Raw genomic sequence first — 14,680 nt, forward strand, 5'->3', positions numbered from 1 at the left:
ACTCCGCAGTGCGCCTGCGCACCACGCGGCCGCGAACTACAAGTCCCAGAAGGCGCGCGCGTGGCGCGGGGTCCGCCGTCCCTCTGGGGCCAACGAGTCGAGTCCCATCGCCCTCTAGCGGCGGGCGGTGTCTCCGCAGGACCGGGGAGCTCCCGGAGGAAGTGCCGGTGACGTGTGTGGCGCGATGCCTGAGACAGAAGGACTTGCCTGTTTATTAACAAGTTATGCAAATCTGTAATCCGTTTCTTGGTAAAAGTGTTCTAAATGATGATACGTATTAGTCATCCCGATAGGTCGATTTGTGTTAATACGTTGAAATAATAAAACTAGGGGGCGCCCGGGTGGCCCAGAGGTTGAGCATCTGCCTTTGGCTCGGTCCTGATCCCAGGTCCTGGGATCAAGTCCCACATTGGGCTCCTAATAAGGAGCATCTTTTCCTTCTGCCTGTGTCTCTGCCCCTGTCTCTCTGTGTCTGTCATGGATAAATAAATAAAAATTAAAAAAAAAGAAATAATAAAACTACCATAATTAATATATTAATGTATTATAGAGTCATAATATATGATGACATAATTGGCTAAGGTGTTGTGTACAATACAGTATAGTGCAACCATCAGATGATAAAATGATATTCATAAATCATATCAATATGTGATAAGTCATATGTTTTTAAAAGGATGATGATGATGATGATGATTGGCCCAAACTGTCATATGTATTATATGTCTTTCTGTATTATCGTTTTTCTTTTTCAAATTTTTGTTTAAATTCTAATTATATAAAATTTTTTTTTAATTTTTATTTATTTATGATAGTAACAGAGAGAGAGAGAGAGGCAGAGACATAGGCAGAGGGAGAAGCAGGCTCCATGTACTGGGAGCCTGATGTGGGATTCGATCCCGGGTCTCCAGGATCGTGCCCTGGGCCAAAGGCAGGCGCCAAACCACTGCGCCACCCAGGGATCCCTAAATTCTAATTAACGTATAGTGCAATACTGGTTTCCGGAGCGGAATTCAGTGATCCATCGCTTACAGCACCCAGCGCTCGTGACAGGTGCCCTCTTAACAGTCCCCGGCACCCATTTAGCCCATCCCCCATCACCTGCCTCCATCAGCCCTCAGTTTGTTCTCTATGGTTAAGAGTCTCTAATGGTTTACTTCCCTCTCCCTCTTTTATTTTTCTTCCCATCTGTTCATCTGTTTTATTTCCTAAATTCCACATATGAATGAAATCATATGGTATTTGTCTTTCTCTGCTTATTTTGCTTACCATCCACATTGTTGGAAATGGCAAGATATTACTTTTTTTTTGATGGCTGGGTAATGTTCCATTATATGTCAAATATATATATAAATGTTAAACACACCTAAAATTTACCTCCACTGTGGGGCGCCTGGGTGGCTCAGTTGGTTAACCGTTGGACTCTTGATTTTGGCTCAGGTCCTGACCTCAGGGGCGTGGGATGGAGCCTCACATCAGTATCTGTGCTCAGTGGGGAGTCGGCTTCAGATTCCCTCCGTCTCTCCCTGCTCATTCGCTCCCTCTTTCTCTCTCAAATTAATAAATTTTTAAAATAAATAAAATAAAAATTAGCTCCACAGCAACATCTAGACTGATGTTTTACCAAGCAATGGGCACCATTACCTTGCCAAGTGGACACATAAAATTAATCATCACACCTCTCTCTCAATAATTGTATAGAACAAGGGCAGCTGGGCGGCTCAGCGGTTTAGCGTCTGCCTTCGGCCCAGGGCATGACCCCAGGGTCGCAGGATCAAGTCCGGCATCAGGCTCCCTGAAGGGAGCCTGCTTCTCCCTCTGCCTGTGTCTCTGCCTCTTTCTGTGTGTCTCTCATGAATAAATAAATAAAATCATTAAAAAATAATTGAATAGAACACATGGGCAACACATCAGCAAAGGTGGAGATTGAAACAACTGTATCAACAAATTTGACTGGACTATTATTTATGAGACATTCTGACCAACACCAGCTGATCACACATTCTTCCCAAATGTGCACAGAACTGATACAAAGATAGATTATATTCTGGGTTATAAACTTTTTTCTTTCTTTTTTTTTCTTTGTGGGTTTTTCTTTTTCTTTTTTTTTTTTTCTTTCTTTCTTTTTTAGAGAGGGAGAGAGCAGAGGAAGGGGCAGAGGGATAAAGAGAACACGGGGCTCCAACTCACAACCCTGAGCTCATGACCTGAGCTGAAGTCAAGAGTCAGATGCTTAACCGACTGAGCAACCCGGGCGCCCCTTAAACATATTTTTGATACATTCAAAAGGATTCAAATCATACGCCATACGTGTGATTGGTTAATGATGTAGGCTGCACAGCACTGTTCTCCTTCATCTGCTTCCACTGAATGAATGGGCCCCGCTTTTCTCTTCCCCTTCAGATCACTTTTGGGCCTTTTGACCCACGGTTGAGTGACAAAGGTCGGTTTCCATCTCTGCATCAGATGATCTCCAGGCTGCCGCCCGGGCCCTGAGCACGGTGGTGGTGTTGCTACGTTTTGGCTGGACCTGGACGGGTCCTTTGTCTCCGATGAGATGAAGGGGGAGGGGTTCCTCCGGGATCTGAAAGAGGAAATGGGGAAAGCTATGTGCACAGCCTGCAGAGACGATGCCCACCAAGAGCAGCCCCCACCTTCTTCAGAAGGGACTTTCCAGGGGATCCCTGGTGGCCCAGCGGTTTAGAACCACCTTCGGCCCAGGGCATGATCCTGGGGTCCCGGGATCAAGTCCCCACGTCAGGCTCCCGGCATGGAGCCTGCTTCTCCCTCTGCCTGTGTCTCTGCCTCTCTCTCTCTGTCTCTCATGAATAAATAAATAAAATCTTTAAAAAAAAAAGAAGGGAGTTTCCAGAGTCACTGATGCAGCGGCCACCACGGTGGCTATTGTTTACGGGGATGCCAGTTCTCCGACAAACCTCGGGGTAGCTGCATTGAATACGGTCACCACACAGAGGGGGTGGGTCACAGCCACCAGTGGGATCTCGCCACCAGCAGGAAAGACTCCACGCTGGACGCTTTCCACGGGACTCTCGCCTCTTCACACCAGAGCCATGAAGTTCCTGGTTTCTCCCCTTTTATACAGATGGGGAACTGTTGCCAGTCCCCAGAAGACTCTGTCCTTGGTAAGCTCCGGTGACTTTATTTCAAGCGCTCGCCCCCAGGATCCGCCTGCGGTGGTTTGGAGGGACACCCACAGGATGTGTCCTTGGAGGACGCGCACCTGCGCTTCTCGGACAGCACCTGTCTGGCTCCAGCTGCCACGCCCACGTCCCGTGCCCGGTGCCAGGTACGCCGCGGCCCGCGCCCTCCGGGGGACGGTCCTCGCCCAGCCAGGAGCGGGGTCCTTGGGGACTTGAAGAGGCTGATGCCGTCCCGACCTCAGCCGCCGCTGCCTTTAGAGGGTCGGAAGCTGCATTCCCTTGAGAGTCCCACCCGCCAGCGACAGCATGTCTTCAGGACAAAGGGACTCTGTTTTCACAAACTGGTGTTTTTCTCAAGAGCCGTAGGAGTATCTGCGGTCGTATTCTCTAGGCATGGACAGCGAGGGCTTGATGCAGAAATGGCCGTGAAGTAGGTGGTGCCTCTGGGTGCAGATTTTATCAAGCAGAACTCGGCATCTAGGGTGCCTGGGGGGCTCAGTGGGTGAAGCGTCTGTCTTGGGATCAGGTCATGACCCTGGGGTCCTGGGATCGAGTCCTGCGTCGGGCCCCCCGCAGGGAGCCTGCTTCTCCCTCTGCCTGTGTCTCTGCCTGTCTCTGTGTCTCTCATGAATAAATAAATAAAATCTTTAAAAAACATAAAATGCTTCCAATCCGATGTGTCTTATTGTGCGAACTAATTACATATTTTAATGCTACCCGCATCTCCTGTGTTTTTGAAGTGCGAACCTAATTGTCATTTGGCCCATATGGCTTCCGCTCAGCTGTGGGATATGGCTTGGTAGAAATTATTCGTTCATAGGATGGACCTATTTTCACTTACCTGTTATTACCCTGGTCGTGTGTACTGTGACTGCCGGGTCTGCAACACAATGATTTTTGTCCATATAAAAACATTGTTATGAGCCATTGGTACATCACTTGCTGCTAATAAGACATGTTTATTGGCAGAACTTCTCATCTCCAGGGACACCTGGGTGGCTCAGTGGTTGAGCGTCTGCCTTCGGCCCAGGGCGTGACCCCAGAGTCGTGGCATCGAGTCCCACATCGGGCTCTTTGCATGGAGCCTGCTTCTCCCTCTGCCTGTGTCTCTGTCTCTCTCTCTCTCTCTCTGTCTCTCATGGATAAATAAATAAAACCTAAGAAAAAAAAATAACTTCTTATCTTCAGACTCCCCACTCTGTGCGCAGCCAGAACTGTGGTCCTGGGTTTACGAAAAACCCTCAGGAGGGGATGCCTGCCTACTGCTGTGATGGCACCCCTTGTCCACATGGGGAGACTTATACCAGACAGGTAGGCACCGGCAGAGACGTTTCCCTGAACACCCCAGCCCTTCCCTTCTCTGTCCAGGTGGCTGCAGTGCCGTGTGCCTTTATTCTTATACTGTTAGTTCCTTCATCCACGTGGGAAATGCATTCTTCAACCATCATAACAGCTGTTAGGACCTTCCACCTGTTTGGAACACCCTACCCCTGCCCAGCTAATCCTACCTAACGCCTCATCAAGAACTCCCTACTCTTGAAACGTCACGGAACATGAATGCAATTCAGCAGCTTAAGAAGCAAAAAACCCTCTCAAGTTTCAGAGAAAGGAGCAGTAGGACAGGCGGATGGAGATGAGCTCTCCAGGGGCTGAAACCAGATACCCAGGGAGACTGGCACCAGTTTAAGAATAGTTTCACGTTGCAATAAAGTCTATCTGCGCTCGAAGTGGACACAATATAGACCAGAAAAACTTAGCAGATCAAAGTCAGACACACTGCAGGGCAGACGTGAAAAGAAAAATACCGCCATCGTCGCTACTTTGACAAAATTCTAAAGGAAATCCCTGTTGTCACCACCTGCACCAGGAAATGAGTCACGTGATGCCTGACTCTTCCAACTACTGGGTTCCAAGGAGAAGCTTTCAGGTCGGGGGACCTACGTCACATGCCTGCACGCCTGCTGCGGAGAAGCGTCCTAATGGGACTTCCGAGCCCTACTTCAAAATAGAGGATCCATGAGGTGTAACTTTCTCCACACATAGGAGGGCTAGTCCCAGAGGCAGGCCCAGCCACCAGCAGAACAGATCCCATACACGGTCACACCCTGAGCCCCTTCTATGGTGTCAGCTACTGTGAGGAAGCTTGCTTTCAACCCCACGACAGCACCGTGGAGTATTACCGTGACCACGATTTTACTAACAGAATTAAGGACGTGCCGAAGAGTAAAGCCTCGTAAGCTGTGGAACCAAGAATTCATTCTGAGCCTGTGAATTCAGACTTGCCTTCTGCTTCAATGGTACCCCGCTGGGGTTTCCTAGGCTAATGAATGAATCATCGGAGTCCTCCGGTTCTTTGTGAAAGGCTATAGGAGAAGCTGGACAAGGACACAGGAAAGGAACAGGACAGTCTTGAAAGATCTAGAAATGATTCCCAAAGGAGAGGATGCTTGAGCTGTTTTTGTCCCTCTAGACCCCCCTCCTCATACACCTGTTTCTACCCCGCCTTCTGCACTAGGAAGCTGACTTCTATGGGTTATATCAACTGACCTCTACCTTCTGCCTTCTACTTGGGTTTGACCAACTTGGAGTAGTCGCACAAGATCAAGATCAGCAGGTACGGGGAGGCGATTAGGACGCTGTTTTCCCTGGCTCCCTCCGTGCCGGGTCACGCTTTGTCTGTAGCCAAATGCCTAGTGAAAGCTACAGCTCCTTTCATGCTGCCCTCATGCTCTTGCTGGCTTCCGGGACTGGTTCTTCCTCTTTTCCCTTTAGGTCAAAGGTGGTAACACCCCACACCCCCCACACACCCCATCCCCCGAGCCCAGTCCTGCAGAGCGCTGGCTCTTTAAACACACCCACACGTTTGGAGACAGTCCTCTCCTTGAACTTTCTGCCATCACTCCTGGGGGTGCCACCCACTTTCTGCAACACCCTTACCAACAAGGAGGGATATTCAGGTCAGAGAATACGTGCAAGTGCACAGCAAAGTGAGGGTTTGGAGCGTTTGTGGAATTTCAACTAGATAAAAGTGCATTTCCTGCTAGGCTAGAGTTTGGCCTTGATCCGCAGCACATGTGATCAATTTTAAATAGTCTGGTGATCAGATTTGCATGCTGAAGCAGGCACTTCATCAGCGGTGCTCTTGTAGGAGAGGATTGGAACTGAAGGCACGATAGAAACCACCCGGAATTCCATGACAAGCAAAGGGGAGGGACACTGAATATCCGTGTGTGTGTGTGTGTGTGTGTGTGTGCACTTGGGCTAGTATTTCTGTAGGACAGAGGCCTGGAAATGTGATATTGATCCACCTGCATGCACATATACTCGTCATCTTGTCATCTTGAGGACCTTTGACACATCTTACCAAATTGCTCTTTCAGATTCTTGTACCTATTTACCAAAAACCCTATCCTTTTAAAACCGGATTTTATAATTTGAACAATTCTTGCTAATCTGATTGGTGAAAAATCGCAGGCCATCATTTTACTGCACATCCCTAGATTTTTCTTAAGGTTGGGTAGGTAGCTTTCCAAACTGCCTCTTCATAGCCTGTTTTTATTAGAGTATTGTCACATTCTTATTGATCTTAATTAACTCTTGATAAATATTACTGCTCTAACCAGGTTAGTAACTCTCAACACTTTTCTTTTTTTTTTTTTTTAATTTTTATTTATTCATGAAAGACACAGAGAGAGAGAGAGAGAGGCAGAGACACAGGCAGAGGGAGAAGCAGGCTCCATGCACCGGGAGCCTGATGTGGGATTCGATCCCGGGTCTCCAGGATCGCGCCCTGGGCCAAAGGCAGGCGCTAAACCGCTGCGCCACCCAGGGATCCCAACACTTTTCCACACATAGTTTATTTTTGTATTTCTGATGTGTTTTAAAGTAGATTATAGAGCACGGGCAACTGGGTGGCTCAGTCGGTTAAGCGTCTGACTCTTGATTTTGGCTCAGGTCATGATCTCAGGGTCATGAGATCGAATCCCACGTTGGGCTCTGTGCTGGGTGTACAACTTGCTCCAGATTCTCTCTTCCTCTCCCTCTGCCCCCCCCCGCCACTGCACACATGCCATCTCTTAAAAAAAAAAATATATATATATATATATATATATACGTATTATCTCGCTTTTTTATTATCTCACTCTTTAATTCTTCAGCATGTAACTTTCAAAAGAGGTTTTAATTATATTGTCATCATTAAATAGCAATAGCATTTTAGTATTAATATCATGATCCTGGATCCCTGGGTGGCGCAGCGGTTTGCCGCCTGCCTTTGGCCCAGGGCGCGATCCTGGAGACCCGGGATCGAATCCCACATCGGGCTCCCGGTGCATGGAGCCTGCTTCTCCCTCTGCCTGTGTCTCTGCCTCTCTCTCTCTCTGTAACTATCATAAATAAATAAAAAAATTAAAAAAAAAATAAAGATTAAAAAAAAAATAATAATAATATCATGATCCTTTAAAAAAAATAGGGACGCCTGGGTGGTTCAGTGGTTGAGCATCTGCCTTCAGCTCAGGGAGTGATCCCAGGGTCCTGGGATCGAGTCCCACATCAGGCTCCCTGCAGGGACATGCTTCTCCCTCTGCTTATGTCTCTGCTTCTCTGTGACTCTCATGAATAAAGTCTTAAAAAAATTAATATATTGATCACCTTTAAAAACAAACAATTCCCTAATATCTAATAAATTATTGTGTTCTTTTTCCCCAGCCAATATATAATTGATATATAGCATTGTGTAAGTTTAAGGTGTACAACGGACACTTGGGTGGCTCAGTTAAGCATCTCCCTTAAGGGATCCCTGGGTGGCGCAGCGGTTTGGCGCCTGCCTTTGGCCCAGGGCGTGATCCTGGAGACCCGGGATCGAATCCCACGTCGGGCTCCCGGTGCATGGAGCCTGCTTCTCCCTCTGCCTGTGTCTCTGCCTCTCTCTCTCTCTCCGTGTGACTATCATGAATAAATAAATTAAAAAAAAAAAAAAAGCATCTCCCTTAAGCTCAGGTCATGATCCCAGGGTCCTGGTATTGGCCCCATATCAGGCTCTCTGCTCAGTGGGGAGCCTGCTTCTCCCTCTGTCCCTACCCTCCCCGTCCCCCGCTCATGCTCTTTCTCTAAGAAATAAAATCTTTTTAAAAACCTTAAGGTCGGGACGCCTGGGTAGTTCAGTGGTTGAGCGTCTGCCTTCAGCTCAAGGCGTGATCCTGGGGTCCTGGGATCGAGTCCCACATCAGGCTCCCTGCCTGATGTAAAATCCGATGTAAAATCTCTAAAAATAAATAAAAACCTTAATGTGTACAATGTAGTAATTTTATGCATAGTGACATGTATAGATATATATGTATCTCACATATATCACTGTACATGAATTATACACATATCACTAAGTATATATATAATATGTGTAGGGGTATATACACACACAGTGATGCAAGCACACACATATACAAGCACAGTGATGTATACGTAAATATATACGTGCATGTTTATAGATACACAAATGATCGCCACAATAATGCTAGTTAACACCTTCACCACTCCACATAGTTACAATTTTTTTCTGGTTATGAGAACTTTCTTTATCCAGTTTTTTTTAAAGAATTTTTTTTAATTTTATTTATTTATTTACGATAGTCACAGAGAGAGAGAGAGAGAGGCAGAGACACAGGCAGAGAGAGAAGCAGGCTCCATACACTGGGAGCCCGACGTGGGATTCGATCCCGGGTCTTCAGGATCACGCCCTAGGCCAAAGGCAGGCGCCAAACCGCTGCGCCACCCAGGGATCCCTAAAGATTTTATTCATTTATTCATGAGAGATACAGAGAGAGAGAGAGAGAGGCAGAGACACAGGCAGAGGGAGAAGCAGGCTCCATGCGGGGAGCCCAATGCGGGACTCGATACCGGGACCCCGGGGTCACGCCCTGAGCCGAAGGCAGACGCCCAACTGCTGAGCCATCCAGGTGTCCCATGCTTTTCCAGTTTTTTTTTTTTTTTTTAATTTTATGATAGTCACACAGAGAGAGAGAGAGAGAGAGAGAGAGAGAGAGAGAGGCAGAGACACAGGCAGAGGGAGAAGCAGGCTCCATGCACCGGGAGCCCGATGTGGGATTCGATCCCGGGTCTCCAGGATCGCGCCCTGGGCCAAAGGCAGGCGCCAAACCGCTGCGCCACCCAGGGATCCCTGCTTTTCCAGTTTTAAAAAAATTTTGTTTTAAAGATTTGAGAGACAGAGCGCGAGCGAGCACGAGCAGAGGGAGAAGCAGACTCTCTGCTGAGCGGGGAGCCCGATGCGGGGCTCGATTCCAGGACCCCAGGATCATGACCTGAGCCGAAGGCAGAGGCTTCACGGACTGAGCCACCCAGGCGCCCCCCTTTTCCCGGTTTTATCGAGCTATAACTGACATACAGCAGTGCGTAAGTTTACGGTGTACAGCACGACTTGACCCACATGTATTGTGCAATGATGACCTTTACCATCCATCATGCCGCGTGTGATCCACGCTCTTAGCAACATTCCTGGAGACCACACAGGGGCATTAACTTCGGTCCTGTAGTAATTAGGCCCCCAGGGCATACTTATCTCATCCCTGCCCCACCTTGACCACCTTCACCCCCTGCCTTCACCCCCACTCCAGCCCATAGTAACCACAAATGTGCTCTCTTTTTCTGAGTTTAGTTTCTTGGGGGCTTTTTGGGTTTTTCTGTTTGTTTGTTTGTTTGTTTAGGGTGTGTTCTTATGGAAAAAAAATAATCCTAGTCAGGTAAGGTTGTATATATGGTATGTGACCTAGAGAAGTAATATCTAAGGCCTTAGAGTGTATCATAATTTCTTTTTTTTTTTTAAGGTTTTATTTATTTATTCATGAGAGACAGAGAGGCAGAGGGAGAAGCAAGCTCTATGCAGGGAGCCCGATGTGGGACTCGATCCCGGGACCCCAGAATCACACCCTGGGCTGAAGGCAGGCGCCAAACCACTGAGCCACCCAGGGATCCCCGAGTCTATCGTAATTTCAAAGTGATTTCAGCATGAGAGACAATGAAAGAAGTGGCTACCGTCCACACAGATAGTGAAAAAAAGTATTTCGTTCATAAAACCAAGTGTGTGTGTGTAACATAGACTTCATACAGCCTCACTGGGTAGATGATGTCTATTTTTATCTTGGCAGTCAGGACGAAATGCTGTACTGTGGTGACAGTTTCTGCCTCTTGCATCAGACCCAGAGAAATGTGGGAGGCGCCCCGCCCCCTGTGGCCCCAAGAGTAAGCAGGACTTCTGTGTCCAGAAGGGGGTGAGCTTCCCAGCTCATAGGGACCACTGGGGACACCTCTGTCCTCACGGCTACGGTCCTGGGACCTGCGTGAAGCACCGAGACACCCTCATGGTCAAGGCCAACCACCAGACCCTCTGCTACGTCCCACTCACCTCCATCATCTTCCGTTTTCCCTGCTCCTTACTCCTCACCGGCCGGCAAACTGCATTCAGAGTGGTTTCCACCATGGCTGTTTCCACTGTTTGGACCCAAAGCATCACTGTGGCCTTGACACCTTCAAGGTCACCACGCCAGGGAAAGAGAGGGCGGCAGTGGGTGCTGACAGGGGCCCCCAGCTCCGTCATTCCCACCTGCTCCCTGATCCCCAGCCCCCTGGGGTCTGGCTGGGAACAACCCACCCCCTTCACTGACACAGACACCCCTCCCTGAGCCTCGGTACATCCTCCTCACGGGCAGCAAGGGCTTGGTCACTGCTGTCCACTCTCCTGGGACGCTCAGGCTCCCCAGCCCCGGGGCAGCTTCACGGCGGCTTTCCCAACAGCTCGGGTGAAGCCAAGTGCCTGATGTCCAGCACGCTGGGTTCCGTGGCGTCTGGGCCCCCCATCTGCTGCAGCCCCAAGAACATGGTCATGGTGGTCCCGAGATCATCTCCATCCGGCCCCCAGCACGGGCTGCAAGGCTGCGTCTCTGCCCCCCGCTACCCCCCGGTTATCGAGCTGAGGCCCGACCAGAAACATCTGAGAGCAATAAGCATCTCAGATAAAAGAATAACATTTAACCAATACATCACACTTTTGCACAAAGTCTTGTTGAGAAAAAAATGAAACATATTGATGCAATTAAAAAGTGGCTGCCTGCATGTTAAGGGAAACCACTCAAGTCAGGCTGCAGTTTCCAGGACGGGCCTGACGTCTTAGCTACTCCCCACCCCTCGAGGCTACTTGTGGATTCGGGCTCCTCGTCCCTCATCCTGCACCCATGGCTCATCGTTCTCATCTTCTCTCCCTGTTTCCTACCACCTCCCTAGCCTAGGAACCAAATGATGGATGCAACTGTTAAGTCTTGTATGTTTTCCTCTTAAAAAGAACGAAGAGGACATGGTCTGAGCATGGACGTGGGGGAGACAGATCCCCGGCTCCCCCTCCTCCTGCACCTGCGCCCACACACCCCGCACAGGCCAACCCGTGTAACCAGCAGGGCGTTAGGAAAAGGATGGACTGTGACTTCCGAGGCCAGGTCACAAGACCCCGAGGCTCTGCTTTGCCCTGTGGGGTCAGGCGCGCGGGGAGAAGCCAGCCACCTAGCCGCACGGGTACTCGCGCAGCCCGCGAAGGCCCCGGCGGCCTGGCAGGCAGGAGGCTGGCACGCCGGCAGACGCTTCAGCCCCAGGCTGGTGGTCAGAGGATGTTCACCTCATGACACCTCAAGCCAGAAGCCCCAGCCACGCAGCTTCTACATTCCTGATCCAAAGGAACTGTAGGATAGTATCTACTGGTGTTGATGTGACGCACCAACAGTTACGTAGAACAACAGGCTAAAGGTGTTTCACCAAAGACCCGGAAAGCCAGCATTCCAGACGCCCCTGCAGGAAGGGCAGCGTGGGAGGGGGCGGGGGGCGCACTCACTTGTTTACATCCCTCAAGCCCGAGCGGACTCAAGCTCAGAAGGTTCTTGTCCACGGACCCTGCCGTGGCCTTGGTGGCGTGGATACAGGCGGTAGGAACGCATGTGGTTGGACGAAGGGAGGTTTTCCTCATTAGCACCGTCGCCACTTCTTCTACCCGTTCCCTTGAACCACTGACTTCTTTCACTTTAACAGAACAAGCACTGAAATCTTAACATCTCAACAGTTCCTGGGATACTTGTGATGTAAATAATGGATTTCCTGGGTCTCCATCAATCCTCAATCAGCTTCATACACAGGATGAGCCGAAACATCACACCCCGGCCCCTGGGGTAGACCAAGGACGGAGGCCCATGGCCTTCCCCTCCCGTGTCCTCTTGCCATTCCTATCGTCACTCCCACCAGCTCGTTGAGATGGGCCCTTCACGGAGATGGAAGTATGGGGTGGTGCTTCTCCAGCCTTCGAGGGAGCCCAATCCCATCTTTAAGCCCAGCCCGCTGGATCCTTGGTCTTTATTCTACAGATAATGATCAAGACTACTACCATGATCTGCTCCAGAACACGCAGAGTCTGTTCTTCGAGACATACTCTGGATTTGCTTACGGTGAGGTCATATGTGGGGGATCCACCCATGTGGGCCCTGTGCAGACGGGGTCTTCTCCAGCACCTTGAGGCGTGGGTGTCATTGGCAAGTGTGCACTCTAAGGGAACCCTTCTGGTTCGGCCACGCGCTGTAGCATCCAGCAGGCGTTAGCCCTGTGGGGCTGGTCTGTGCTGACGTGACACCTATGTTGAGAAACAGATGCTGGATTCTGAAGGCCTCTCTGCTCCGCGAACAAGCTACATCCCTCCTCTCCTCTCGCCTCCCTCACCGAGTCCGCGTTCTCAGGGTAGAGCATCTGTATGTCTTCTGTCCAACTTATTCCCACATGTTTGATGCTATTACAAGTAGTTAATAAGCTTTTAAACACGGAAACCTTTCCGGTTCCGAGTACTCACTGCCAGTGTAGAGATGGGTAAGAGGTTTGGACGCTTCACCCAAGATACGTGATGTCAAGTAAGCATCTGGTCAAGAGCGGCTCAACATCGATGGTCGTGAGGGAGAAGCAAAGTAAACCCACCACGAGAGGCCGCTTCGTACCTATCGGAATAGCTGAGATCCACTTCTAGGCATTTACCCGAGTGTTGAAAGCCTGTGTCAACACAAAGGCAGGTGCACAAATGTCCACAGTGGTTTTATTCATAATAATAGCCCCAAATTGGAACCGGCCCCAAAGCGAACCAGGCGAGTAACAAATAATGGAATAGTACGCACCAAGGATAAAGGGCCCTCGTGGACGCCTCTCTAGATAATGACCCTCAGCATAAGAAGCCAGAGAAAACCACAAAGGGGACATCCCGTGCGGCTTAGTTCCTACAAACCTTAAGAAAATGGATCGAGGGAACCCTGGGTGGCGCAGCGGTTTGGCGCCTGCCTTTGGCCCAGGGCGCGATCCTGGAGACCCGGGATCGAATCCCACGTCGGGCTCCCGGTGCATGGAGCCTGCTTCTCCCTCTGCCTGTGTCTCTGCCTCTCTCTCTCTCTCTGTGTGACTATCATAAATAAATAAATAAATAAGATTTGTTTAAAAAAAAAAAAAAAAAGAAAATGGATCGAATCTGCACTGACAGAAGCAGATGAACAGGTGGGGAGGGGTCCGGGAGGGGTGGGCAGGGCTGTAGAGCCACGAGGAAACTCTGGGAGTCACGAGGATGTCGTCCTGATGGCAGTGATGCTTTCAGGAGGACACGTGAGCATCAAAATACATCAACTTATGTACTTCCAATATGTGATTTTGACTGGAATTTTATCTCCACGAAGCTGTTAAACATACACACACACCCCCCTGTAGATGTGGCTGTGGTCCCGAGATGCGTGGACAAGCCTGCAGGGGCCTGGACCCCGACTGGCCGCGGTCTGGGGCTGGCCCCGTCTCCCTGGCTCAGGGGTCAGGGGTGGTGAGGATTGCTAAGTCCCTCCCAGGCCAGAACCAACACAAGGACCCTGGCATCGCCCGGGCCCTATTACCTCAACACCTCAAGTTGGAGGAGACCCCCCGACAGTCCTTGGAAGGGGAGAGGCCAGTCTGCTCTGGCGAGCCCAGCTTTAATATGCCACGGATCTCAGGGGGCTGGACAGGGACAAGATCAAGGACAGACCACTGTGGCCTGCAGGTGACAAAGGGCTGCTCCAACTGGCTGAACAGAACAGGGGACTCACAGGCTTGTCCATGCAAAGCTCGGGGCCAGCACGCAGAGAGCGCGGTGGAGCAGCCTCCCTCATGGATCTGGTGCCCCCCCCAGGCCTCGCCATCTGCACATCCCGCGCCCGCAGAGTACGTTCTCCCCGTCTCAGGTCTGGGGCGGGATGGGGGACAGGGGTGGGAGGGAACATCTATTCCCAGTGACAGAAGTTACAGGCCTGACAGCGCCAGCCCAGTGTGGGCGTTTGTCACTGTGAACCACACCCTGGCTTAAGACAGCTGGCCGTGCCTGCCCTAACCCGGGGCCTGTGGGGGACTGAGCAGTACCCCCACCTGCGCTGCAGGGCTGGCCGGAGAGCCCACGGGAGGTTTGGGGGGTGTGAGCA

General features: G+C 50.3%; 1 long non-coding RNA gene across 2 annotated transcripts; it reads right to left on the bottom strand.

Annotated features, from left to right (window-relative positions):
- Positions 1-1,948: 1,948 nt before the first annotated feature.
- LOC144290908 (uncharacterized) lies at positions 1,949-13,485 on the bottom strand. Of its 2 annotated transcripts, none has more exons than XR_013358393.1 (2): positions 10,579-13,485; positions 1,949-2,584 (listed from the first exon to the last, which is right to left on the bottom strand). It is a non-coding gene; the product is annotated as an uncharacterized LOC144290908 (long non-coding RNA). The 2 variants fall into 2 exon arrangements; XR_013358394.1 differs by lacking the exon at positions 10,579-13,485 and adding an exon at positions 2,937-3,977.
- Positions 13,486-14,680: the final 1,195 nt, after the last annotated feature.

The sequence above is a fragment of the Canis aureus genome, chromosome 19 (assembly GCF_053574225.1).
Source record: "Canis aureus isolate CA01 chromosome 19, VMU_Caureus_v.1.0, whole genome shotgun sequence".
Taxonomy (NCBI): Eukaryota; Metazoa; Chordata; class Mammalia; order Carnivora; family Canidae; genus Canis; species Canis aureus.